We start from the raw sequence: 27,698 nt of genomic DNA, 5'->3' as shown, positions 1-27,698 counted from the left end.
ATTTATGTGGAATGTCTTCGCATTACCTCAAGTTGGTGCTTGTTTTGTACTTCTCCTCCATTGTAGATTGACCACACGCATGAGTCACACCTGCAGTGAAACACAGTAGTTCATTTTCTTTGTTATTTTACTTTGACTCAAGCAACGTTCTTATAAGTATTCACCTTCTCATCCCATCCTTTCAATGTTGTTAGGTCTTTTTAAAAGGTATCTCAGGCTCAAAATAATTATCAACCCAAAGATATCTGTATTTATCCTTAATAAAGTTGTTTTCAATTCTCACTAAACATACAAGTCCTGAAGATGTGTCCTCTAAATTGTTCTGACCAACACTCAAGAATTATCTGTGGGGCTTATGGGAGTTATGGTGTAGGTGTGGAATATTTATTACTTGTAGAATAATTGCCAAAGGATTCCTATTCCAACAATCTCTTATTGTTGCATATTTTATATAGCAGAAACCAATGGTGTAGTCACTACAGAGGTATGGATGAATGTAGAGACAGCCACTAACATCTGCCTTCAATAAACAACATTATTAAACAGAAAATACTGATGAGCTATGTTACATTATTATGCTAAAGAGGGAAAAACTCAAAGTTAATTAAAAAATGAATTGAACTACAAGCTGAGTATGACTTATCTTAAACGTCAGAAGCAAAAGTTGTTTTAGATATTTGTGTATTAGAATATTTACATAATTTTAAGTAAATTTCTTAGGGATAAACCAGAGTGTGAACAAGAAATCCATGTTATGTCTCATACACCCCTTACTCAGATAGCCCGATGAAAATAACACATTTAGGATGTCTTTATTTTAACTGTAACTTGGCCCTTGAAGTCAAGTGTACAATTTTCTCTTGTATTCATTTCCACAGAAAAGTTTCTGATTAATGGCTGGTAGGATTTTTTTATTATGTGGTATAGGGAAACTAAACCTGTATTATAGTTAGGAAATTGTTTATCTCTTCAACTTCCAAGGCAGGTGCAGACAAGATGAAAACACTGCACAATAGCAGTGAAGTTCACGGCCCAGGATCCCAGAATGAAAGCCAGTATTTCTCAAAGAAATAAAATGATACTGGATTTCATTTGTCAACACCTCTGTCCCAAATGGGCTCTCAGGCCATGATGATAATATTTAAATCTAAAACTTTCACAAATACAAGAAAACATAGTTATAAGTGCTATTCACTTATAGTCCAATGAGCTTTACTTTTGAGTGAAGTTTGCAATACAGAGTAGACATGTTTAATGGGATATTTGTAAATGAGTTCCTAAGAGGAAAACTATGAGTTATGCATAAAAAGTTGTACTGAGCACAGAGAGTTGTATCTCCTAAGATATTGAAGAATTCCTGAAATCTCTGTTGACTTTTAATTTTTAAATTTGTTATATTCGGAGGCCTTGCTTGCCCCAATCTTGACCAAGACATTTTATTAATCATAGAAGATCAATGGGGGATCAACTTTTTAAGGTATGAAGTGGCTACAGAAATGACAGGCAAACTATTTCAATACAATTCTGGTAGGTAAAAAAAATTCCTTGTATTTGGAGATGCTACAAAACTTTCAGTTAAGTTGTAATCTATTTTAAAGTTGTTTAGTACATAGATAATAAACAATACTCATGAAAACATTGCTAGAATGTATTATCATTCATTTTATGACCATAATAATAATTGATCTATTTTAAGATATGGAAGTACATAAATAAAACAAGACAAAATATGTGGTTGAACCAAAACTCTTCAAACACTTTCTCTATAATCCTTTATTGTTTTGTGTTAATGAACAATGCATCCTACCCAGAGATATATAATTTTTAACAAATTAATATTCACCTGTCTACTCATCTATAAATTGGCTCTTCACTTAATATTTCCTTTTAGTCTTTAATTAAATACTGTTTTACATCTAGATTTCTTAAAAGCTACATAATATTTCTTCATTTTTATTAACTGTAATTTATTTTTATGCTGTTAGTACCTGTCCTTTCTCTGTTATAGGCATTCTATTTTCATAAGTATTTCTTACATTTGTAATATTTTTAACACAAATCCTTATTTGTAAAAATATTTGAACAGAAACCATAGAATTTCCTAGGTCTGTAATAAATGATCAAGCAATGAAGAGCAAAGTTTGTGACCCAGGCTTCCAGTACTCTGTCAATCAACTGTTTTTTATTCCTTATCCTTGTAGAAATAATACTAGCCATGTACTTCTGATCAAGATGTAAAAATGAATGATCCCAGCACTCAGATTCTTTTTTCATCCTGGCCATTTGTAAAAGGTCTGTACTTGGTTCAGTAAACATTGTGTTGTTCATAGTGGAGACAAAAAAAACTTCTATGTAAAGGAACTTAATAAAAAAAATCATATTCCAGGAAAGCTCACCAAATCTAATTGAAAATAATCTATGACTTCACAGTTACATATCCTAAGGTTTTCACATGCAATAAACTCTGGATTATATATTAAAATTTCCCTTATAATTTAGATGAGCCTGCATAAGCTATGAGAGTTCAAGTGATCTCCAGGTCACACATTCAGCAGAGTCCTGTTTGGACTGAAAGTCAGGATGATTGTCTTAACCATATGTACGACTCCTTAAAATATTGTAGAACAACGACATAATTCACCTTTCAAATATTCATGACTGTTGTCAGAGTCAAGTTATTCTCCAATATATCATACTTGTAGGAGGCATGGGTCTTTTGTGAACAGATAAACACTGGAGGAATCTAAATATTAAGGACACAGGTCGTTCTTTAAAGGACTTGTTCCTTTAAGACCTAATATCCGTCTAGAAGTCTGGGATCCTAAGTGCTTTCTAGACTAAGCGCCATCAACGTGGACAGAAACCACACTGGACTCTTTTGCAGACCCTTATCATAAGCCAGTTTTTCCTCAATCAATCTATAGAACTTTTATTTATAAAAAGTCTTATATATACATTACAAAGAGTTTAATGTAGTCCTGTCCAATCTTTATTTAGTTTATGTTTCTCATACAGTTTTATGTGTGCTTTGTTCTATGTGTAGGACTGAGTTAGCTATCACTGAAACATTTTCATCAAATTGTGTTCAGACTCCAGAGGTCTGAACCAACACTTGCTACTGAGTCATGCTGAACTGAGCTGCCTTCTTTTTTATTTTATTTTATTTATTTTTACACTCCAGATTTTATTACCCTCCCAGTCCACCCTCTGACTATTCCACATCCCATACCTCCTCCCTACCCATTCTTCCTCCCCTCCCACACCTCCCCTACCCTACCAGGCCTCTAAATTTCCTGGGGCCTTCAGTCTCTTGAGGGTTAGGTGCATGCTCTCTGACTGAACCCAGACCCAGGAGTCCCCTGCTGTATATGTGTTGGGGGCCTCATCTCAGCTGGATTATGCGACCTGGTTGGTGATCCAGTGTCTGAGAGATCTTGGTAGTCCAGGTTAACTGAGACGGCTGGTCCTCCTACAGGGTTGCCCTACTCCTCAGCTTCCTCCGACTTGTCCCTAATTCAACCAGAGGGGTCAGCAGCTCCTGTTCATTGGTTGGGTGCACATATCTGCATCTGACTCTTTCAGCTGCTTGTTGGGTCTTTGGGATAGCAGTCATGATAAGACGCGTTTTGTGAGCACCCTATAGCCTCAGTAATGGTGTCAGGACTTGGGACCTCCCTTTGACCTGGATTCCCCTTTGGGCTTAGCACCGGACCTTCTTTTCCTCAGGCTCTTCTCCATTTCCATTCCTGCATTTCTTTCAGACAGAAAGAATTGTGGGTCAGAATTTTGGCTGTGGGATGGCAACCCTGCCCCTCACTTGTCTTTCTGCGGGAGGTGGCTGAGCTGCATTCTTACTTGATGTTGCTAATCACATGGATGTGCTCAAGAATAGTAATAAAACGTGTGCTATTCTAGGCAAATTATAAATAAAGAAATAAACCAATAGATGAAAAGCAAACTCAATTTTCTACAAAGTACACAGTAAAATCAGACTGGCTTTTTTATTTATCATTGCATTTTAATTGTCTCATTATTTAATTTTAATTTGTAGCTTAAAATGATCATAAGTTTCCTTTCTCTTATTTTCTAAAATGTATATTTAGACAAAAGGGAATTAAAAGAAACCAAAGCAAGCTATAAACTGTAGGTTTTATAACTCATAATCTACTGTTTTGAAAGCAATAAATTTGATCCTTGAACAAGAATTAGATTAATGTTTATTCTAATACATATTTCACAGTGTTCATGAGAGGGAAAAGCAGATAGAATACACACACAAAAACAAGCAAACACATACACATTCTAGCATACAAGGAAAATAACTCATAACATTATAGAATTTTTGAACAATGTATACTTTAGTAGACTCTCCTTTCTTCTCATTCCTTCATACCCTCATTCCCTAATCTATCCGTGTAACCTGTCTCTTAAGTCTCTGCAGAGGAATCTTCATTTGGCATCATGGATACTGTCACAAGGGATCATATCCAAAGACCTTCTAGGTCTATGTGATCTGTCTAAAATACAGACAAACCCTTAGTACACACCTATATCTCAAACAATAAAGGTAAAGTTAGTTTGTAGACGGAAGCACCAATGTTTGAAAGTGATGTCTACTTGAGATGCAGGGAAAATATCAAATCAGAGAAAGGTTTGACAGAATGAACCAGAGGTAGTATATGTCCAATTCTCAGGTGAACAACACAGGAAAGGGAGGTTATTTCACAGACTGGAAAAGGGGGGAGCAAATTATGAGAGCAATGGAGAGAGAGAGAGAGAGAGAGAGAGAGAGAGAGAGAGAGAGAGAGAGAGATGCACAGTGACACAAAGAGACACACACAGAAAGGAGGCAGTTTTACCAGGGTAGTTATACAGAGACAGGTTGTAGAGAGAGAACAAGGTAGACATAGATAATATAGGCCAACGTTTTTGAAGTGCCGTTGTTCTAGAATATGGCATGCCTCACATAGGGGTCAACACAAAGTCATCCATTCCATCCTCATTTTTGGACCTTCCCTTTATGTATGACCTTGTTCGTTTTTCTAGGATTAGACACAGGGTTCCATAAATCCCAAGTCTTTTCAAATCCCCTTTGGTCTTACTCTAGGTATATAATGAGACTGAAATGCTGAGCTCAGCACAGTTCTACAAGAATGAGACAGAATGAGAAGTCAGGAGATGAGAACAGATTGCTAGAGTTATTTTGAGGTCAAGCAGAACAATTCAGAAGAGGTAGAGAGAGAAGCCAGATTAAGACAGTCAGCTTGGGAAGACGTTTGAACTAAAACAGGTGTGTTGGATCAGCCAGCCAGAGCTCTGAAAGAACTCAAAATGTTGAGCTTATTCAGTAGCAAGTCTCAGAGGCTGGAAACGTTCAAGGCCTAGTTTAAATTTTGCAGAGACTAGAAGTTTCCAGGGCTAGGCCTAGCAGATGGAGGCAGCAAGCCTCCAAGATGACAATTACCTCAGGCAAATAAAAGTGACTTTTTTTTGGATAAACATTTTTATCTATTATATGATCAACAGTGGTTTTCATAGTTCAAGAATATGTAACCAGATGCTCGTGTTTTACAAAATCTCAAGCTAGATCACTAGTCTTAGTTCTGAGGCTATAGGGGTTGCATTTCCTGTAGGTGAAGGTAGCTTGATGAGTTTCCAACATACTTTCTCTGACAGTGCCCCTGAATCTCATCCCTGGTGATAGATTACCTTCAGTCTATTCTTGACACCATTATCACATCTGAACTATTCAAACTATGTCTGACATTTTTCCATCAAGTACAACCTTGTTTTCTTGGTTAACTCTGTAACCTGTGTTTATTCATGATCAGAGTTGTATTACTTTCCTTCCTCACCAGCCTTTCCTTCTCCCTTTCCTCATTTCTTTCGGTCAATATGCATAAAGTGTATGAAATTTTCCTCAAGTGGTAGTATATCCATTAATGCAAAAATAGTGATACTCATTATAACGAAATTTTATATTGACATCCAATTGATAACATCCTCTTGCTAATTTGTCATGTATTTCAATTAGATTCAACATGGATCTAATTATACTCTTTAGAGCATAACAGTTATCTATGTGAAGGAAGATATAAACAATAGTATAGCTTTAAAATTGATTATAAATTTTGTTGGAGAAGAATATCAAGATTAGAAAATTTTTATTTTCCAATGAAGGAAAAAATGTGTTAATGTATTTATAACCAGCCATTGTGTACAGTGATAGGCCAGTTTTTATTAATAGATCCAAAAAATGGGAAGGAGGATTAGTTTTCCTCTGGCATTATATTATTAGTGTACTTGGATTACCTCTAAGTGTTCTTAAATTTTTTTATTTTTTATTATTGTACGTATGTGCGTTTACATGTTAAGTGCATGTAGAAGCCATAGGACCTCTTTGTGAAGTTGGTTCTCTCCTCCCACTCAGATCATCAGCCTTCTTGACAATAACTGTTATCATAGAGCCATCTTACCACTCTTCATGACCTTATGAATATCCTCTGCTCATATCAAAATTTCAACACATAGGGGTGATTGACTATAATGTACCAGCGCAGTAACTGACCTATTTGATTACATTAGAACACACACACACACACACACACACACACACACACACACACACACACACACACAAGAAAGAAAAAATACAGAAATAGTTTGTACAATTCCAACAACTTGATAAATGTGTCCTCATATAGCTGTTAGTCCATCAAGGTACAGAACACACCCAGCACACTTCTCTTTCTTGTCAACACATTACAGAGAACTACACTCCAGAGGCAACTGCTATTCTGATTCTTCTCAACATTGGTGTTCCTACAAATTCATGAAAATGTAATTGCACAGTGGACATCATATATCAGCAATGCCTCCTGTGATTCACTTTGGTTGTACAATTTGTCACTGATATTTTTGCTACGACACATTTTATGCTTAAAAGTGAGATTTTTTAACATTTCCTGTTTGTTATGCAGTTTTACATTTCACCTTCATTAAAGCCTTACTCTCCGGTAAATATTTAGAGGTGTACACACACACACACACACACACACACACACACACACACACACACACACACACACACTTCCAAGGTTCAATGAAAGAGTGCTGTGAAATGCTGTTCTCTGCGAATGAGATGACATCACAGCATCTCTGGTTAACTACATAAGATCTGCACAAGACAAGCATAACAACGTTACAGCATCCTGAGCCCTACTCATAGCTAAGGAGCTACAGGGCTGTCAACATCTGTGTCTATATCTATTAGTTTATAAGTGCAAATACGAAAACATGAAATAAACTTATATGAGTATATGTAGTATTCATATACAGTGAAGATATTCATTAATTCTATTATTCTGTTTTTCTAAAGAACCCTACTAATACTTCACCAACGCGTTTGTCTCCCATTTTTCCCAACTTTATGTCTTTCTAAAATGACCTTTTGATTCTAATAACTGATGTCCATATGCATCACATACATATAAAATAAACATACAATGTATGATACATATATTATATATATATATATATATATATATATATTCTAGGTACTGCTATTCAGTGGCACAGCCTCATTATCTTCACCCAGGTAGCATGTTTAAAACCTCAGCCCTTACACTGCTGTGAAAATTAAATGGAATAATGTTTACAAACAGTAACTTGAACCCAGAGAGAACTGAATACATTGTAATTGAATGAATCCCTCTTCAGATGATGCTGAATATGTTATTTTTCGTTTTTCTTGTCTTCTTTTTCTATCCATTCCTAACCACTCCAGAAAAATCTAGACCTTTCTATGCTATTTGTTACTTCAAAGTATCGCTATGCACTGTGGGACACCACTGACTCTTTGCTTCCTTTACCCTCCAGTCTATGCTTTTGGAAAAATCAGTGCATTTTGCCAGTACTTGGCAGAAGTCTCAACATTCTTGTTACATGTTGGCTTTTTTTCAAACCATGAAATTGCTACTCTAACATTTCTGTCCATAGTACAGCCTCCTCAGGTCCAAGTGAATTCCAATTCCTCTGCAGACATATCTCGCCCTGATTTGCTTGTGGGTCATCTCAGTACTCTTGTATTTCCTGCAACATTGTGTCTGGTTACTGCTTTGGCTACAGTGACTCTCAGGTTTTGGAAGCACTGTTTCCATTTCTTTTCTTTAAATGATTCTGTGCACTCCCTCAGGTGGAAATGGCAGCCCTCATGAATCATTTATTAAGTCAAGGCCTCCTCAGTCTGTCCCCCGCCCCCAGTAGCACTGCAGTTAGCAATTATCAGCTGATGAGGGGAGAAGGGACTAGGGGGTTGAGGAGCCACAATGATGCGGAAGCCACAGGGTTCCCTTTTGTGTGAAGGAGCCAACTCTGGACAGCTGGGGATAGATAGGAAAGGAGGGGTGAGGGAAAGCCCTTCACAGCCTAAAGGAGTATGAACTAGCAGGAAGATGTTAAGTTAAACTATGTGGAAGAGAATTGGAAACGTTGCCACAGGGTCTTCTAATAATGAAATGTTATCAGTACGGTCTGAGATATTATTCTAGAATTTTCCAGAAAACAGATCACAAAGACTAGAGGGCAAATAAATTTACTTCCAATGGATAAGGTGTTTCTCTAGAGGATACCTCAGGCTACATTCACCTTGAGGGCATGGCGAGAGAGTCAGTGAGGCCTGAGGAGCTCTTTACAAACATATTCCACAGTTCTTCAATTTTGTACATTTTTTTAAATTTAGACTCATTTTAGACTTAAATTGTAAACATGAACAGTGAAAAAAATGTAGTGCGCAGTTCTCTAGGCACTCACCCAATTTACCTTTCAACATTTCACACTGTATACTCTATTTATGACTACCAAGGGAGTGAGTATCTGTAATACAATTCTAAATGTCTCTTACTTTTTTCCCTTTTTCGGTAGTGTCAAGATCTCACACACTTGTTTCCCTGCTTCCTTAAGCTTCAATTATCTTTGAAAGGTCTTACATTTCCCTATTTTAAAAGACATGGGCAGTTTTTAGAAGCACTCACAGGGAAGTATTCTGCAGGAAGAATCTCAATGTGTGTGCCTCAGGCACTTTGCACTGGTGAAATAGAGCTGTATTTTGTAGGTGAAAGCACAGAAAGAGAGGGGTACCGATCTCGTCATGTCATATTATATACGTATACGCATGTCCACGAAGAGTGTTCAAATCCCGTATCCTATGTAACAACAAAATTGCCTTCCTACGTAATAATAAATAGACTATTGGTGTGTTTTACTTTTAATGACTCAATTCAGATTATTTTTCATAACATATGCTATCATATATACTTGCCTGTTTGAGAGGCTAGTGCAGCAGGTGCTTTGTGTCTGTTGTCCTCTGGTTTTCCGTTCATTGCAGGCTCCTTACTGAATCCTGCTTATCGCTGTGGCCTGAGGGGGTATTGATAGTCCTTGCTCTGTGAATGCTATCCTTTCAGGAACTTCATTGTCTTTGTCCCCTTATGAGATTATAAAACCTTTCCAGTTGAAATTTTCTGGGCTTGGAAGCAAGAAGATAAGGGTCTTATCCGATTGTACCCTCACCTGTTAATGCCAGTTACCCTTGACTAAGCTTTCAATTATGCGAGTCTATTCAATACTGTGTGAGGGACCTGGAATGACATGGTGTGAATGATCCCAGCTGCTTCAAGGGAGAAGTTCTCATCTTTGAATAGACAACAAAAGGAGCCTTTTGATAACATTTAAGCAGTGAAGTCTCTGATTTCAAAGGCAAAGATAGTGGACTTTTGAAAAACCGAGTCTCCAAACCTCAATTACATGCACTGAATAGTCAAGAAGTCCACTTTCAAATCTCACAAGCTTTCAAGAAATTCAGGGCATGAATTGGCTACTGATTCATAAAGTGAAAGTTTCCAAACTGTTTCAGTAAGTGAAAGAAAGTGCTGTAATGAGGTAGTTTAGCAACTTCACATATTCCCCCTGTCCTTTAGCAAAGCTGTTCTGAGCCAGACACAGGATACTTTAATTCAGACCATACACATTTGAGAGACAATAGGCTATGGATGCAGTTCCTTGACCCTTGAACTCATACCAAATTTTATTAGCTGCGTGATGCGTGAATGGAATCATTTGTGAAGTAATGATATCAAGGGTTGTTTTGAATGTTGGGATTTCAGTGTCCGTTAGCCTGGCAGTAGGAATGCTTACTTTAGATGGGATATGAGGAAGTACATGCTCTACACTGTTGTTTTCCCTGGAACAGTTTAATGAACATCTGATGATTTCTTTTTTATTCAACGCCCTCCCTCCATTTACTGTTAACAAGAATTACAGTTGTCACTAGAGAAACAGCTGTCTGTGTCTCAGTTACATTGTCTGTTCTAAGGGACTTGAAAATATAACCAATTGATGTTGTCTGACTCATACAAGAATGTGAATATTGGATGACTTGACACAAAAGTGGAGTCAACACATGGCTAGCTCCATGCTGCTTGTCTCTTACTACTATCTCTTGAATTGTCCTATTTCTACCCCATTACTTTTTGGACTCATAACCTCTTTCCAGATATTGACTTCTATGAAAGGCAGGTTGAGGCTCATCTGCTGTCATTAGAATGTGCTTCTCCAAAACTCTCAAACTCTCTTTATGTGACTGGTTCTTTTAGCCATGTATAGGGATGTCATTGAGCTTCTTATACTTCAGAACATTCTTAGAACATTAGGAACTATTCACACCCTATGCACATAGGTACAACCTTGCTTTCCCATTGCCTTTGACCTAGATCATTTAACATCTCAGCCTTTCACACTTAATATTTTCTTGCTTGGGTTCAACAACCATTCAGGCAATGATCCTATTCCAAAATATATAAGCAGAAGGAATGAAGACAGCTGTATATAATAACTATATTTTATTATATTCAGCAACTTCCCTGAAGACAAGACTTGACGTTTCTTTATATTTACTATTATTTCCTCCCCTTTCTTCCTCTCATGCCTCTCTCTCTCATACCCTGTACATACGTATGTGCGTGTCTCTGTTTCTGTCTCTCTGTCTCTGTCTCTGTCTCTGTGTGTGTGTGTGTGTGTGTGTGTGTGTGTGTGTGTGTGTGTGTGCGCACGCGCATTCCAAGGACTGTGTGATCAAAGGACAAGTTTACTTTAGAAGTTGTTTCTCTCTCCTTCCACCACAGAGTTCCCAGTTCCCAGGGATTAAACTCAGGTCATCAGTCTTGCTGATAGACAGCTTCATCCACCAATCCATCTGATTAGCATGAAGACTCCATCTTTGGTGGTTTGAAAAAGATGACAGATAGATAGATAGATGGTTAGATAGATAGATAGATAGATAGATAGATAGATAGATGCATGCATACATACATACATACATACATACATACATATGTGGTTTATTCAGGATTTATAAAATTAACTCTCCTAAGCTTTACAGAATGCATCAATAATAAATATTGTTTTATATGCAGTGATATAAAACTAAAAGATAAAAATCCTTGCTAGCAAGGAGATTTTAATTGGGAAAGATGTGTAACTGAAATGTTGACAGTTAAATCATTTTTAAATAAAATTAATGCATGGATCTTTAGTTAATTAATTCACTTTAGTCAATTGTTCACTTTAGGAAATGCTTGGCTGACCTTAGGTAGTCCTGTCCAAGACTTCAAACTAGCAGCAGTTTCAGATGCACGCCACTGTGCTCTGTTGCCTTTAATTTTTACATTGCATACACATGACTTTTGGGCCTCACTAGTTTTCATGGTAGATGTCAATATTTCTTTACTTTCTTAAAATGTCTTTATATTTTTGTATACACACTTGTAGTGGTTTGAATATGTTTGGCTTAGGGAGTGGCCTATAACGTTTTCCAGTAAGTAAGATCTACATACAGTCAACAAAAAGATAAGTCCTGAAAATACCTGGCAGCTGTCAATCAATCTGCCTGTTGGTCATACCCAAGGGGCTCGAACTCTTTATAAACTTCCCCTACAGTGGTTAACAGGCAGCTAGCTTTTCAAGATTTCATGGTTGGAAGCATGTGTTGTTTTAAAGGCCATTTCAGAGCAGGTGAGAAGAGGTTATAGATAGAGCAATTTAAAACAAATTCGTAGTTCTACTAACAGAACTACAAATTCTAATATAGTAATCTAGTATAGAATCAGGGTTTTTCCTGAATAAATTGTATTGGTTGTTGAAAGCATTTACTCATTTCACCATCTTCGAAAGTTTGGTTTTGGTGATAGTTACTGGTGTTCTTTTACTTTTGAGAATGATTCTTTTTCACAGATCCTTACTTTACTACGTTAAATATATATCTGGATCTTGAGACTTAATTTTAAACTCCAATATCACCTTGACTACATCAGCATGCCAAAGCCAAGGACTGAGACATTTCTTAGCGCACCTGTAAGGCTTTGAGGATACTTGGAATAATAGAGTCATCTCTCAGTCTTATAAAATGACAGCATCTTTTATTGCGATTTTTCTGATTCCTTTCATTTTTTTTCTACAGCCCAGTAAAATGAAACCATTCTATAACTCCATTAGAAAGGGAAAAATGTCACTGGGTAAATCATTGGTTAGGAATATCATAAAAGATATCTATCAATCATCAATCTATTATCTATTTATATCTTTATGGACATATAAATATTTACATAATATATTATAAAATAACCATTAATTTATATTGTAAAACAGCAATTGCAGAAAAGAATACTATAGTAACTGATGAGAAAGTTGTTTCTTCACAGGAAACTATAGGCTGTGTCTGCCATATTTTTATGTAAATTTGGCTGCACTAGAGAATATGGTTGTTAATGAGCTTCTGAGATGAATAATTCTAGATTAAAACAATTCTAATCTTCATTAAAAACCCATCAAGCTCTATGCTCCTGTGTTGGTAATTACACCCTAATATATACTATTTGTTACGGTAACATTACCTTCATTACCCTGTTTATGAAAATCGGTGGATAACCAGAGCTTGACTCTTAGTTAATTATTGGAAACAGACATTAACATAACATATTATATTTCAAGGAGGTATCGCTTAGTTTATCTGGTTCTCAAGACCCATTGTTTCCATGAATTACATGAATGAGAAGGGACTTAAAATGAGGATAACGAAGACTCTCCTTTAGCACGGGCTTGCTTTCAGGGTTCACACACTGTGCAGAAAGGCCTGAAAAGCAAGGAAACGACCATGACTGCAAAAAGGCACAGGTGTGTCTGAGCAGGGCTGTTTTCGCAATGCTTCTGGAAGGATTTTATAAAATCGGGTAAACCAAATAAAACAAAACATAATTTCAAAGAGAGCACTAAAACGTGTGAGTCCCTTGTGCATTTAGTTCATCGTAGCTTCTCTAGCTCTTGACGAGAGCTGCTTTGCCCTTGTTAGTAAGTGTGTACAAATTCTGCAGGTAGAGTGGAAATGTATTGAAAAAAACATCTCTTTTCTTCAGTGTCTGAATTCAGTCAAGGAAAACCCTTTAGAACTAGTTTCTTTACTAAAAAGCTTAAGAAAATTATCAGACAAGATCAAAATATTTGAACAAAAAGAGACAATAAAAATATCTCAAATACATCTGCAATCTATGTTTGAATTTAGTATAAAATATACAATGATGTAATGTACTACTTGACATGTCATCATGTGTAAAAGTAACTTTTATTCACCTGATATAATAGTTGTCTTGGAGGCTAATTGCTGAATTAACTCATCTTTTCTAGTTCTTTCTGAACTCTGGCTGGCTAATTCAACTCAGCTCTTCTGGGCCAAACTCCTCTCCAAGCTGACTGAAAAAGACCATCTTCTAATGCAATTGCTCTTAATGGCCTCAACCTAACCATAGCAAACCGTTCTAACATTCTGGTTCCTTCTCATTCGCTGGTTCATTCTTCAACTGCAGCCTGTCTCTGTAAAACTGTCCCAGTAACAACCCCCCATCAAATCTCTCACATGTGGATTCTCATAAGAGTTGGATGTATCTTACCTCTGACTTGTTCTTTCAATCTTTCTCTGATTTATCACTTTGTTTACACAATTAAACATTACTTTCAAACATGATTGCATCTTTGCAGCATTCTGCAAACTATCCTTACCTACATTGTTTGGGATTAAAGGTGAATACTGAGGGCATGTTTGTATTTCAGCCAGAGGGATTAAAGGTATGTGGCGTGTCTGCATTCCAGCCAGATCACAAAGACCTAAATGGTCTTTGAATGTAATCCCTTGCCATAACAGCTATGTTGCTGAATTAAAATTACTCTAGAATCATGTTTAATCATTAGTGAGGCTCAAATGACTCACTGTAGCTTGGGGTTGAAAGAAATTTAAAATTATACTTGCTGTATATACTCAGGAAAATTATATATATATATATATATATATATATATATATATATATATATATCATGTGTGTGTAAGATCTTGGTCCTCATATCTATAATCTTGTTTAGTTTTTCTACACTAGCAGCATTTTTTTACAAGAAAGCTTGTAATAGACATGATCACTCTCACAGCCAATTAATAAATAAAATGAAATGAATTTTGGCACTGAAGTTATTTCAGCAATATTGGATCACATTAACTCTCTATATTGGTATAAACTCTAACAGATAGATCTCTTTGGATAAACTTTGGCCAGTCATCCTGGCTTTGGGTCTCTCTGTCTCTCCAGGTTTCCCTCTCTCTCTTTGTTTGTCTGTCTCTTTCTCTATTTATGACTCTGTCTGCTCTCTGTTCTCTCTCTCTTCTTTCTTTTTTTTTTGCAAAATTTCCATAATAACTTTCCTAGATGCATCACTAGAAGCCTCTATATTTTAATGAGTTTCAATGTTGGGTTTATTCCATTCAGTGAGTTATTTGCCTGGTTCCCATAGACCTTTTCTCCATGGCTATGGACATAAATTTTACTAATGTCTCAGCCAAACAAGTGCTATGTTCTACCGTTTTCTCCCTCATTGTTGTCATGCCAAAGCATAAGGAGTTAACGCAACCAAACTTCCCTGTCATTGACACGTGTAGACAGAGACAAAATAGAGTAGGTTTAACCCATTTTTTTGTTTATTTGCTACCATCACAGAACACTGGGTAATTTTAAACAACATGACTTTAGTTATCAGAGTTGTGGAGAATGTGACAGCCAAGGTCAATTTAACATCATAATTTAGTTAAGTTACCCAGTCCTTCTCTTGGTCATATTGGTAATATTTTTGTTTTACTCCTTCTCTTACTTCAGAATTCTGAAATTTGTCCAAATTACTTCTAAGATGTGACCTTATCCATTCTCCATACTGACAGAGATACTAACTCCGTACTAACACTATTGTGATAATAGAATCCATTTGGCCACTTGATCAAAAATTCTTGAAAAGACCTTCACAAGTTTAACTAATGCACATGCCAACAACTCCTGCATGTCAGGAGAGCCTAATTTTGTGTGTGTGCCCAAGAGTCCTGTGTTTCAGCTGTGTCAACGGCATGAAGTAATCTCTTAGCACAAAGTCTCACTTTGGGACTCATACCTGTGTATTTCTGCTCACAGACTTCCTTTACTTTGAATTCCTGCCTTTCGTTTAGTACAGTGTTCGTCTCGCATTTCCATGGAGTGCTCTTGCACTATGTGTATACATTATATCTTTATCTACTCACATACAGATGGAAACAATATTTACTCTATAACTCTGTATTGTGAACAGGATTTCAATGAACGGAATTGAGTAAAAAGGTTCTTGAGAAATTGTTATGGCTTTTGGGTCTACATCTAAAGTGGAATTGTTATATCATGTTCAGGTTTTACGATTTTTGGTAATGCACAGTAATTTTCTGTAATTATAAAATATGTACTCATGTAAGTCATGTTAAATTAGCCACCACACGTCTAAACTACTCATTTAATTCTTTGTCCTTTAGAGCATCCTGACTTAGTAATTAGTATTTATACACTGAGTACAGGCACAGCACTGGCAGGCCTGCTCGGAATGGGCTGTGCCTTGTAGCATGTCACACAGCATCATATTCCCTCAGCATTTTGGACTCTTCATGAGTTTCATTCTATTCTATATCAAATAGACAGGTGTCACAATCAAATGCCATTCCTGTCCAGTCCTTTCACAGGGAGCTCAAGCTCCTTCCAGGGCAAAGACAAGGTAACCATGACAGACTGGGTTAGGACAGGGTGCCATGGTAACTGCTACTAAGGCGTGACAATGCCAACTTCATTGATTTTTTTTAACTGATAGCAGTGAAGTAAATAAAAATGATGTTTAGAATGTTTTTAGTGTATTTTCTTCATTGGCTGAAAAGCAATTGAGACTTCTAAAGACCCTCTGTGGATGCATATAAATCTTAATTTCTCATACTGAAGCTAGCTGAAGGATCCAGCAAGCCAATTCGCAAGTGTGCTGGTGCATATAGAGCTGTGCATACAGCCCATCACCTTATGAGCACAGTGGCCAGCAAAGACTTCTATGCCATTAATTTGTAAGTGAATGTGGATAAAACAACCTTGAGGAAGTCCCCATGGACAGGGTGCCATAGAGAAAGGCCACACTATCTTGGTTTTCAAGTTCACATGTAATTATTGTGTCATTTCAATTTCAATGATGCTAGGTGTGCAAGTTTTCTCTGACCATGCCATGGGCCAAACTTTTGTTGGAGAGAAAATGCAAATCTTATGAGGTAGAGGGGAAGAGACCCAGTTGGAGGGAATAGATGCTGTTGGCAGCCACCACGCATATGCCTTGAAGTTCTCCCTGTGTGCCTGGATAGTGCAGACCAGCCTTGTACAAGAACCACAAGGGGGAGATTGAAAACGAGACTGTGTCTCACGGGGGGCCTTTCCATTGCACTGCGCTCTCATGTCCTTTCCTGTGATGGTGTCTCAGAAGACAGGCTGGAAGATGGAAAGCCTAGCTCTCTCACAGAGCTCAGAACAAAGATTGTGAACTCCTGAATGTCTTAAGACCTAAATTCTACTGGTTCTGTGTGTGACTCCAGAAAAGAAACCTTCTTCATCTGCATCTCAGTGTGTTCGTCCAATCAGGAAAAGGCCACCCAACCTACTGGCAAAGCCAGAAAGACCAGTTCCCGTGACCAGCCAAGAATTCCAGTCCCATAATGCAATTCAGCTACCACAGTGGAAGACTAGAATTGTCTTCATTTGGTGAGATACACAATAAAGTAAATTCATTGCTAAGGAGAAGGTGCCAACGTGGTAGGCAGCTGCATTGCAGTCTCTCCCATTAAGCCAGAAAGGGAAGCCCTTAACTAGCAATGCCCTGCAGGAAATACCTCCGATGCTTCTCACTAGTCGATGAGAGGATTTTCAAGTGGGTCAAGTTCTGTTCATGTTCCAGCACAAAATGAAAACCATCTGCAGGAAAATCCGCCCACGGATGTCCGCTCCAAAATGGCACTTCATGGGATTCCTGCTGCTTTTCTTCTAGAAAGTCACTGCAAACTAAATGTAGCTCACTCAGACTCATCAGAGGAGGAGCCTCATGGCGACAATGAGCAGGGAATGATTCTACTGATCACAGTCACAACTATACAAAGAACAACTTTCAGCTATATCAAAACCTGCATAGCCACTGGAAGAAAGTTTTACATTCTGTGATCATCCTGTGCCCCACCCTCTTCCTTACCTCTCATTACTCATATACATCAATTTCTTTGAATACCAATTCTGCCTGGGAATTCCTAGTATCACCTCGATCTCCCTGTGTGTTTGAATTACATTCTTTTGGTAGGAAATTCGCATGTTGGTAACAGTTCAGCTCTGCAAGGCATTAATTTAGCAAGGTGCCTTTTTGACAGATTTCCACAAGATTCAAGGAGACCCAAATTGTCCAATTGTGTGGCCTGCCACCGTGGGGATCCATCAGAATCTTCAGGGGGTACACATGTATGCCATTCATGCCTTAGAGGTCCTAGGAAACATGAAATCTATCAGCTGCATCCTTGAAGCCGAGAATCACTCTATTACCCAGCTCCATAAATGAAAAAAAAATCTCTAATAGCCAAGACAATACTCTGGGATACAGAGAACTGTTATCAGTCGCTCTTCTGAAATAGCATTATTTCCATTCAGGATTTGTGCCTATCACCCCAGGGGATGCAAAAACCGTAACTTCCCAAATTTCCCTGAGTCCTCTCTTGGTTAATTCTATATATTTCTCCACTGAGCAGTCACGCTCTAGACAACAAGACTCTTCTATCTCCATATCTGTTGGTTTTCATATGGGCCCTGTGAAGACATGGTCCTAGGACCTTCACTCTAAACAGCATTCAAAATGTCTCTCTCAACTAGTCTGTGCTACATGGTAATAAAATCATAAATAATAATCTATGAATCTTCTTAATGAAATGAAGTCTAGAATCATTTGCTGTGAAGCATTTGTGGGCCTGGAATGCAGAGCAATGCTTTAGTTTATACTATGAAAAGAAAACTAAGGGTTTATTTCCATTAATAAAAGGAGGCAGAAGGTGTCTCCTCTTCAAGCCAGATCTTTTGAACTGATGCTAACTAGGTTTAAATAAAAATGTATAGTGGCTGACCCCGTCCATTAATACAAGTTCACTTACATTATAACACTAGACTAGTGAATGGGTCTCCAGACTCCTAGGTTATTCATCTATCACCTGACAGTTTGTTTCGATCTTATTATTGTTATTTTTATAGTGGAATTAACTAATTTGTTGTTATCAAGATTGTCATTATTATCAAAAATGTAGGAAAATCATAGCATCTAGGGATGCTACAGCTTGATATAAATTACAAAATGACTTCAAATTGTTGGAGCAATTTCTCTACAGATAAAGGAGTTAAAGTACATCTCAGTAAAAGTACTCCTTGCCTTTGTTAGTAAAAATATCAAGACTTGGAAGGAAAGATCTTTTTTAGAAGAGGGTAAGTATGAAGGTTTTTACTAAAAAGGAGAATCATAAGAATATTCCCTACCCCACTTTTCCAACGTTGAAATGTAAAAAGAAAATAGTCTAAGGTAATAATGAATGTAAGTAAAAATATTCAAAAGTTTAAGGTTTGGGGGACAAAAATGAATATAATTTATGTGTGGAAAAAGTTGTGAATATGTCAGGCTAGCTTGGCCATCATTTATCTCCTCAATGAGGACACTTTGGGGCGTTCACAATAGGAGCCTTCTTCAAACAATAGTGAGAAGGGACATCAGTCTCGGGGACCTACAGAGCCAGCAGCAGGAGCTGGTGGGGTTCCAGTCACAGCAGTTTACCTACTTTCCCTTTCACTAGGTGGAAGTTGTCCATCTTGCTATTTATGGGCTTCCAGGTTTGAAAGTGGCTGCTTCTTACCTCAGACTGTTATTACAGGGACGCTGGTGCTGGGCGCCTACAATCCCAAGAGTTAATTCAGTCACAGCAGCAGGACCGTTCAATAGGACGAGGAAGAAGTGTAATCATGATGGAGGGAAAAGCCTGTTTCCTTAGAGTTTCAAAATAAACTCATCTGTCGGTAAGACATGCAGACCAGGGAGGCTCATGGAGCTGTAGACCAGAGCATCTGAAAAGTTCTACAAAGGCTCCTCATTTCCTGTAAACAATGTTAGTATCACCAGGTTTGGCAACACACACTCCTCTTATGGAGAGCTCAATGGAGCAGAGAAGAAATGGCTGTGTTTTGATTATTTTCCTCTTAGTTTGATGTTGGCAAAACTACGAGGCAAAGTTTTCCAGTCAGTGTGTTTCAGTGAAGACTTGAGTGTAAGAGAGAAAAGCCATTTACAAGGTTGACTGGGCTTTTGTGCTTTTACTAGTGAAGAGAGCATGTGGTCATGAGTGAACGGAATCCTTACTTCAGTTCCAGAAAAAATAGAGAAAAAAATAGAGTTCGTATTTTTTAAAAAAAGTCTGCTTTTATTTAATACAAATTAACTCAAAATTGTTTCCTGGAATACCAGTAGTTATAGCTTCTGTGTCTTTAGAGGGAAACTCTTGGTGTGTCTAGTCCTTCTGCTTTCTTGAGTGAGACATTCCTTGGAACAGTTCTTTCTGTCTCCCTTTCTCTGTGTATCTGTGTGTCTGTATGTCTCTTTCTCTGTCCTCTCTCTCTCTCTCTCTCTCTCTCTCTATCTCTCTCTCTCTCTCTCACACACACACACACACACACACACATACACACACACACACACACACACACATACATACACATTCCAACCAAACCAAACCAAACACATGTAAAAGGTGTGAACCATGGCCATGGGACCTGGGAACTGCAGGACAGAAGAGACTTGTCTTCTCCTTGGCATGTGACATGGTTCAGTTTCTCTGGAGAAACTTAGTGGTGTAGAGTTAAGAGTTGGAAGGACTTGTGATAGTGCTCCTTTGAAGCACCAGATCAGGTCCTCTGGACATTTTCCAACCAGTTCAGGAAACATTGTAAACTTAGCCAAGTATGTTTTGATGCTCATCAACTTCACCTTCACCTCAGGCAGCCACTGTCCCAAGGAACAGGATGGTGGAGATGCTGAAGAGTTTGTTTTGACTATATAGTCTCAAGGACATTCATCCGCTCCACCAGTTAGGGATTCTATTCCACGAGAACCTATACCAGGGACACGTGAGCCGGAGCCAAGTGACTGAATCAAAGCAAAGCACTGGAGACACTTGGGATGAGACAATTATTTTTGTTGTTGTTTGTTTTATTTTATTTGCTTTTAACTGCTCATTTAAATTTTATCAAAATTAAAAAATCTAATATACAGTTTGCCTCTGCTTTTTTTCCTATTGCCTCTCCCAATACCAACCCATTATACTTTTGTATAATTAAAGTGTCTAACAACATCTTTTCTCAGGAATGAACATTTGGTAGTGTAAGCAGAATGACTTACTTTGCTTCTACACTTCTCACTTCATTCTGTCTGGAATTATCCAGGCCTCAAAGAAAAAGCAGGGAGTCCTTAGAAGATCACAGGCAGATATATTTAGATAAACCCAAGCAATGTATAAATATGATATTCACAGAATTGAGTTCCAAAGAAGTAAAATGAATCTCTCACTCAGAGCGAGTCACCTCTAGCAAAAGTCAGGGGTTTCTTTTGTTATAAGTGACAAGGGAAATGAAAATGAATAAGTCAGATGAAAGGGCAAAAATTGAAACAGAGTAGTATCACAGGTTCTGAAAATGGAGCTATCCTTTGTGAAAGGGGACAATAAGGAATTTAAGCAAGAGAGAACCCTCAATAACAGAAATGAGATGCGACTTGTTAGAGAAGATCAAGGAGACCCACGTTTTCTCAGACCATGGTTATTTTTTTTCCTCTAACAAAGAGAAAGGTCATTCTTGAGGCATGAAGATATAGAGATAAATTGTTCACGACATAGTCCATTGTCAGAATCACAAGTGATGAAAAACGGGAAATAACCAGCAGCGATGAGCAGAGAGAGAACGTGCTAAATTCTGAGCCGTGGTCATCAGGTGGGTGGATTGGACCTGGCTTAGAAACAGGGAGCTCCACGAGAAGGGACACGTCCTTACCTCAGCATCACACACAGAGGTCTTTGAGGAACCAAAAGAGAAGGCATTCTGACAGACAATATGTGTAGCATTTGAACCATAGCAGTGAAGTTTGAGGGAATCACTGGGGTGAAAGGGGTGGAGCTTAGCTCAAAGTTTAGCACACAACATACAAAACAACCCTGACTTTCTCTCAGAGGTTTCCTTATACCAGTGATTTGCAAGGTAGTAAGAAAGTCCATTCCTTCATACCTGTGAGCAAGTGTCAAGTGCGGGCTCCACCATCTCCATGAATTAGTGTTATAATTTCTTTATGGGGTTCTCAAGAATAGGACAAGGGTAGTGGTAACATCCAAAGCTTAAAGATAAAAATGAGAGGAAGGTCTTCTGCTCTGCTTTTCTCTAAATTTATATCAGGTATCACTGCCTGACACAGGAGACAATCTCTAAAAGCAACGTTTAATCTAAGCTTAAATGGCTATAAAACATTTGAGATAGTCTGTGCTGGGCTGTGTTTCTCATACAGAAAAGCCCACTCCTCCTGAGAGGATATGTTTATCTTTCGCCTAAGAAATTTTGATGTTGGAAATAAAAGGCTTCTTTCAAATGAAAATCATCTACTTTGATACCCGATTGTTAACTCGGCCGTATCAGATGGAATAAATTAAGTGTAAATTTAGGTCGTGTGATACCTTGGTTCTCTTTCTCCATTTTTCTTTGCTAATCTTCTAATATGCAGTTTAAAAAAAAACAACACACTTTCAGTAACACCTATGGAAAGAAATGAATGACTGCGTTCCTGTTCCTTCACTATGCTGTCTTCATGACTGAGCTCCCCAAGAGCTGTTTGTTCTTTGTTCAGTCCTGTATCATGACAGACTGAACCTGGATGAAGTTTATGATGCCCTCTCTCTCCTTTTTGAGCCACTCACTTACTAGGGGAAAATGTCATTTTTGTCATATGCCTACCCATGTATATGTCTACTAGGTACCATTGGATATTTATAAACCCATAGTCACAAAGATGGCTCTGGTAAAACTCAGTAGGTCACAAAATAAAACACAAAGGTGAGAGTGGTGGTGCTGGTGCTGGTGCTGGTGCTGGTGTTACAGTAAGCAGCAAGCACCATGTACCTCTGTGTAACTGTGGAAGAAGAACCTAAATAATATTTGTGTGCTAAAAAACATTTTCCCTGAAACTGATAATCAACAGTTTCTATGCAAAACCTAATAATGAGAGAGAGAGAGAGAGAGAGAGAGAGAGAGAGAGAGAGAGAGGAAACACGTACACCCTGAGATTTTGAGTTAAAAAAATAAACAACAAAACCAAAATACTTATGTTTATTTCCAAACAGTCTATCTAAAGAGTGTGAATGCCATTGCCTACACGATGGGGCTGATGATGACAATGGTGGTGGTGTTGGTGGTGGTGTTGGTGGTGGTGGTGATGATGATGATTAGCATGAGAGCCCAACTTAGAGGCCTGAGTTTTTATTATTAATTAATTTTTATTAACATTTCAAATGTTGTCCCCCTCCTCCTAGAGATAGCATAGTTGAACATGCATTTTACCTATATTAATGCTAATTATTATTATTATAGTAATGCTATGAGTAGAATGCTAATAGCCCTGAGTGTTTTATGTAAGAAGAAAGTATTTCTCTGGCTTGGAGAAATGGTTAAGTAGTTAAGAGCACTAGTTGGGCCCACGAGTGCAGCTTCTACCACGCTCTCTGTGGACATGTTTCCAGCTATTTCCTCTCCACTAACCCGGGGGGCCAGCTAGTAGATGGGTCCACTAGTCAGAATTGGGCTGCATCCACTCCTAGAGAGAGCAGGAGAGGTCGGTCTCTGGGGTTTGTGGTTAGCTCGAGTGTGCTGTTTTCACAGATAAGCCAGCGCAGCTCAGTGTGCTCTAGAGGAATGCCTACTCGGATATTCCCCCACCACCCCATATCAGAGTCTGTGAACTACAACATGAGAGTGTTTGGAACATCACTCCCTGTTAAGATCATGGAAGCCCTAATGATGGCTGAGGTTGATGATCACCCACATCGATAAAGGTGGGTGGGCCTGCCTGGTAAGTAAAGAGAAGCTCCTCCTTTGGAAGATTGCTATGTTGCCTGTCACTAAGTTATCTGCAAAGAACTCCAGCTGTTCCCTAGTGATTTCCACTGGAGCGATAACCTGGTTCCACTGTCTTATGCTGCAACCTCAGGTGAAGTATATTCTGTTCAGGCTGTTTCTGTCATGGTTGCTGTCAAAGAGGGTCTATCCACTACTGACCCAGACTCACAAGGCAATACACCTACTCAGAAACATGTGTAGATTTGGGAGGAGAGAGAAGATGTGCAGGCTCCTGACAGCAGTGCAGGGAGGAAGTTTTATCCTGTCCCCTGTGGGGAGCCAGTCGATGCGACTGCTTCCTGAGAGCTCAGGAAAGATTCACCAGCATGTCCTGCCCCAGGGCTAAGGTGTGCTCTCAGAGATTGGCCAGAGAGTTTCATCTCTTTGGGGTTTCTGTCCCCTACTAGTGACCTCATGCTGACCAATGTTCTGTGGGATAGAGGAAGATCAAGATTTTACATTATGATGAGTTCAAACATCCCGAGATGGGAACTGGATGATTGACTCTTCAGAGAAGCAGATTCACAGTTGGGATATGCACAGAATCCTGAAGGAGAGAGAGTATCACCAATGCCATTTGTGGGTCTGACAGTAACTATGAATCTATTAAAAAGGGGTCAACATTCAACATTTACACTTGAAACAATAGTGTGATGGGCTTCCGATGTTGGTAGCAGCAGACATCCCCTGTCTTCTCTATTACTCTGTGATCACGGTGGAAGACAACAGTAACCAGATGTCACATGGTGTCATTCTAGAAGGGACTCGGTATAACCCACCTTTCCCGTCTGATGACCTGAGTACGTGTCTCTTGATGGTGCGGAATTTTTCAAGCCAGGTGACCTACCTTTCCACGGACAGTGCTGTCTTTGTGTGCTCCACAGGAACTGGGAAGGTTTTTCTCCCTCAGGATAAAATTGTCTTTGATATTCAAGTAGAATGCATTTGGGGGACTGACTCCCATGGTGCTGTTCCTATCCTTTTCTTTAGGAACAGAGGTCTGGTGTCTGTCACTCCAAGGGGAAATGTATCCCTTTTAGAGAAGAACTGGAAGAGTCTTTGTCCTCTTCAGTTGGTGGACAGGGTAGCAAGAGTATGTTTTTTTGAGATCACCACAAACAAACAAACAAACACCCCTGAAGCTGTAACTCATGAAGACAAGAGGAAACTCCTTAGAACTGCATTTCTACAGTACTGTAGGTAAGACTTGGGTGGCGCTCAGATGATGGGTGATGAGCTGTTTTCCTGTCAAACTGACTTGGAGTTGACTCAATTCAGCATGGACCGATAGATGACTACCCAACCTCAGACCCACACTGGGCAGAGTCTGTCTCCCAGGAGGCCCCGGGCTGAGCAACACCTCACTGATCATTCTGCACCAGCTGGACGACAAGATGAAAACTCACGACCTCTTGGCGGGCTTCCTTCACTGAGTCAGCTTGTTTAGATGTCTGGGTCCTTATTCAATCAGAGCAAGAGCCATGAACATGCAGAAAAGCTGTCAGCTGCCATCAAAAACCACCACTCTTGACTGCCAGACCTGGTGAACGCAGCTCTCCTGCTTGCCTTGAACAATAGGGAGTCCTAGGTCTCCCCCAAAACCCCTAGCCTGACTCCTGCTGATGTCTTCTTTCCAGAGGTGTCCCAGGTGGACATTATCGTTGAGTGCCTCGTGATGTTGCATTTGTGTCTCAGGAGTGGGCAGACCTGGCAATCAATGTCAAGACAGTCTCAAGAACATGCTACAGGCTGCCCACTCATTACCATCTAAACAAAAGCTCTTTGCTTTGACTGCTTCCTGAACAGTTACGTTTCTCAGCTGGAGTCTCTAGAGAAATCCAGTGACCAGTCTGGGAGTGGAATACCAGCAGAAACGATTGGAACTCCTCTCTCCCCTTCTCACACTAGGGCAGCACCTATGGGCACCTTCTCCAGAAGGGAAGTACTGTGACTTTGGTATCCTGACTCAGATGTATGAACAACCAGGTCTGACTCCAGAGCTGCATGACCCAGTTCGTGACCAGAAATTTTTCAGACTTTCTCTTTGTTGGTATCTGGACAAAGGAAAGTAGGGTAAATTGTTACCTCAACCTGTTTCTCAGCAAGGCCAGTTAGCAAATTTTTTGCAAGCCCATGAGCATCTCATCTGGTTACATGAAACTAATAGTCAAGAATCAGAAAAGGCTTGTACAACACTGCTGGGTTTTGGCAAATGTGGAAAGTTGTTACTTTGCAAAGGAAAGAAAAACCTTCTTGGTTTGAATAAACTGGCTGCATTAGCTTCAGACCCTCACAGGACACACTACAAGAGAAGACTGAAGCCATGGCTGAACAAGAGCCCTTCCTGCTACACCAGGAGGCCCCAACAGAGCATCTGCTGACAGAGAAAACTGAATCTTAGCGCAATGCCTGCGTTGACTGCACCACAACTCATCAGTCTGTTGCATATTCGTGAAGAACACAGACGAGCCAATGAGTATGATTTCAGGAACGCCTTCGACTTACATTGATGAAGAAGAAGATAGGAGCATTGGTGACCTGAAGCTGGACATTCTGTGCAGATCACTGTGCTGAGATGACTGGTTTGGTTCAGATGGCAAAGATGATCCAATCAAGTGTCTTAACACAGTGTGTTTGTGAAGATCTTGCAGAAACTTATAAAAGATGGCCTCCGACTCAGGCAAGACATGCCAGAGGTGAAGGACCTGCTGCAGGCAGAGCTGGGAAGCCTCAAGTACAACTCTTACTTTGACTTTGTTCTAGAAGCAAATTATGAATATTATACCCAGGGACAGATGTGACATTTGTAGAAATGGTTGTTTCCAAAATTTGTATAAATATTTGTTTACAAAAAAATATCAAGGACATAAAACTTAATGAAGAAAAAAAGAAAGAACACTAGATGGTCTTGGACCCAGGTTCTGTTCTTGGCACCCACAGAGTGGCTCACAACCATTTATAACTCTATTTCCATGGCAAGACACACCCTCTTCTGAGTTCTTGTGAGCACCAGATATGAACACGCTGAACGTATACGCAAGCAGGCAAAACAGTCATACAGATTAAAAATAAGTACTTCTTTAAGAAAAACGGAAAGTACTTCTCAAGAAGGTACAGTAACTTGGTTAAACTTATGAATAAACAAGTTACTAAAACTGAGATTTAAACTCACAGTAGACTAATTGCCCACCTCATATGTAGAGGCAAACCAGCAACTAATAAAATTCTGTGAGGGGAAGTAGAGAGTCATAGCAGCAATAATGTTAATGCAGCTGCGAATGCTGAAATGCAAGGGCAAGAGTACGGTAGCCGGTTGCCTGGTTGCATGCATCTGCTCTAGAATGATCTGAGGCCTTTATTCAAGGGGTGGAAACCTTGAGAATGCAGTTCAAGAAAAGAAACTACCGACTGTTTTTCTTTGCTGAGGAAGGGTTTAATATAGGTGTAATGTAGCCTAGGTTAGACTTGAACTCAGTATAGGATCCAAGATGTTCAAAGAGGACCTTGAACTTCTGGTTCTCCTACTTGCCCTTCTGCTTGCTGGAAGCTCAGGCATGTGCCATCACACTAGGCTTACACACCAGGGGACTTTAATGTAGCTCTTTCTCCGAGTAGCACCTTACAGCTTGATATCTGTGTCTTACACTCTCTTATGCTTGATCGTTTTTGAAAATTTCTGTGACCCACAGATTATGCATCTATAATTCAATCATTTACTCACTTGGTTTTATCTTTTTTCCAGTCCTATCTTTAGTACTCACTCCAGATATGCAGTTCTTTCTTTGCTTAGTAAAAATTCCAACATTCTTTACTTTGATCAAAGTTCTCATGTCAGATTCTAGTCTTTTTAGCAGGAATAAACTATGTCATATTCAAACATTTTTAATTTTTTATATATTTTATATATTAAAAATATCTTTCAAAGATAGACATCAACACTTGCATGTATGTACCAAAACTTTCATAAATGGAATTATAAAGCAGTATGTAACTTTGAGGCTCAAACTTAGTGCCTAAAATACATTTAGCATAGTTTAAACATTGATTAGTAAGAAAAAAAACATTATTTGC

At 38.8% G+C, this 27,698-nt stretch overlaps 1 pseudogene; it reads left to right on the top strand.

Annotated features, from left to right (window-relative positions):
- The first annotated feature begins 23,241 nt into the window (after nucleotides 1-23,241).
- On the top strand, nucleotides 23,242-26,428 carry Nup133-ps1 (nucleoporin 133, pseudogene 1; annotated as a pseudogene).
- Nucleotides 26,429-27,698: the final 1,270 nt, after the last annotated feature.

The sequence above is a fragment of the Rattus norvegicus genome, chromosome 1 (assembly GCF_036323735.1).
Source record: "Rattus norvegicus strain BN/NHsdMcwi chromosome 1, GRCr8, whole genome shotgun sequence".
NCBI lineage: Eukaryota > Metazoa > Chordata > Mammalia > Rodentia > Muridae > Rattus > Rattus norvegicus.
The sequence above is the reverse complement of the archived record's forward strand: the minus strand, read 5'-3'. Positions and strand labels throughout refer to the sequence as shown.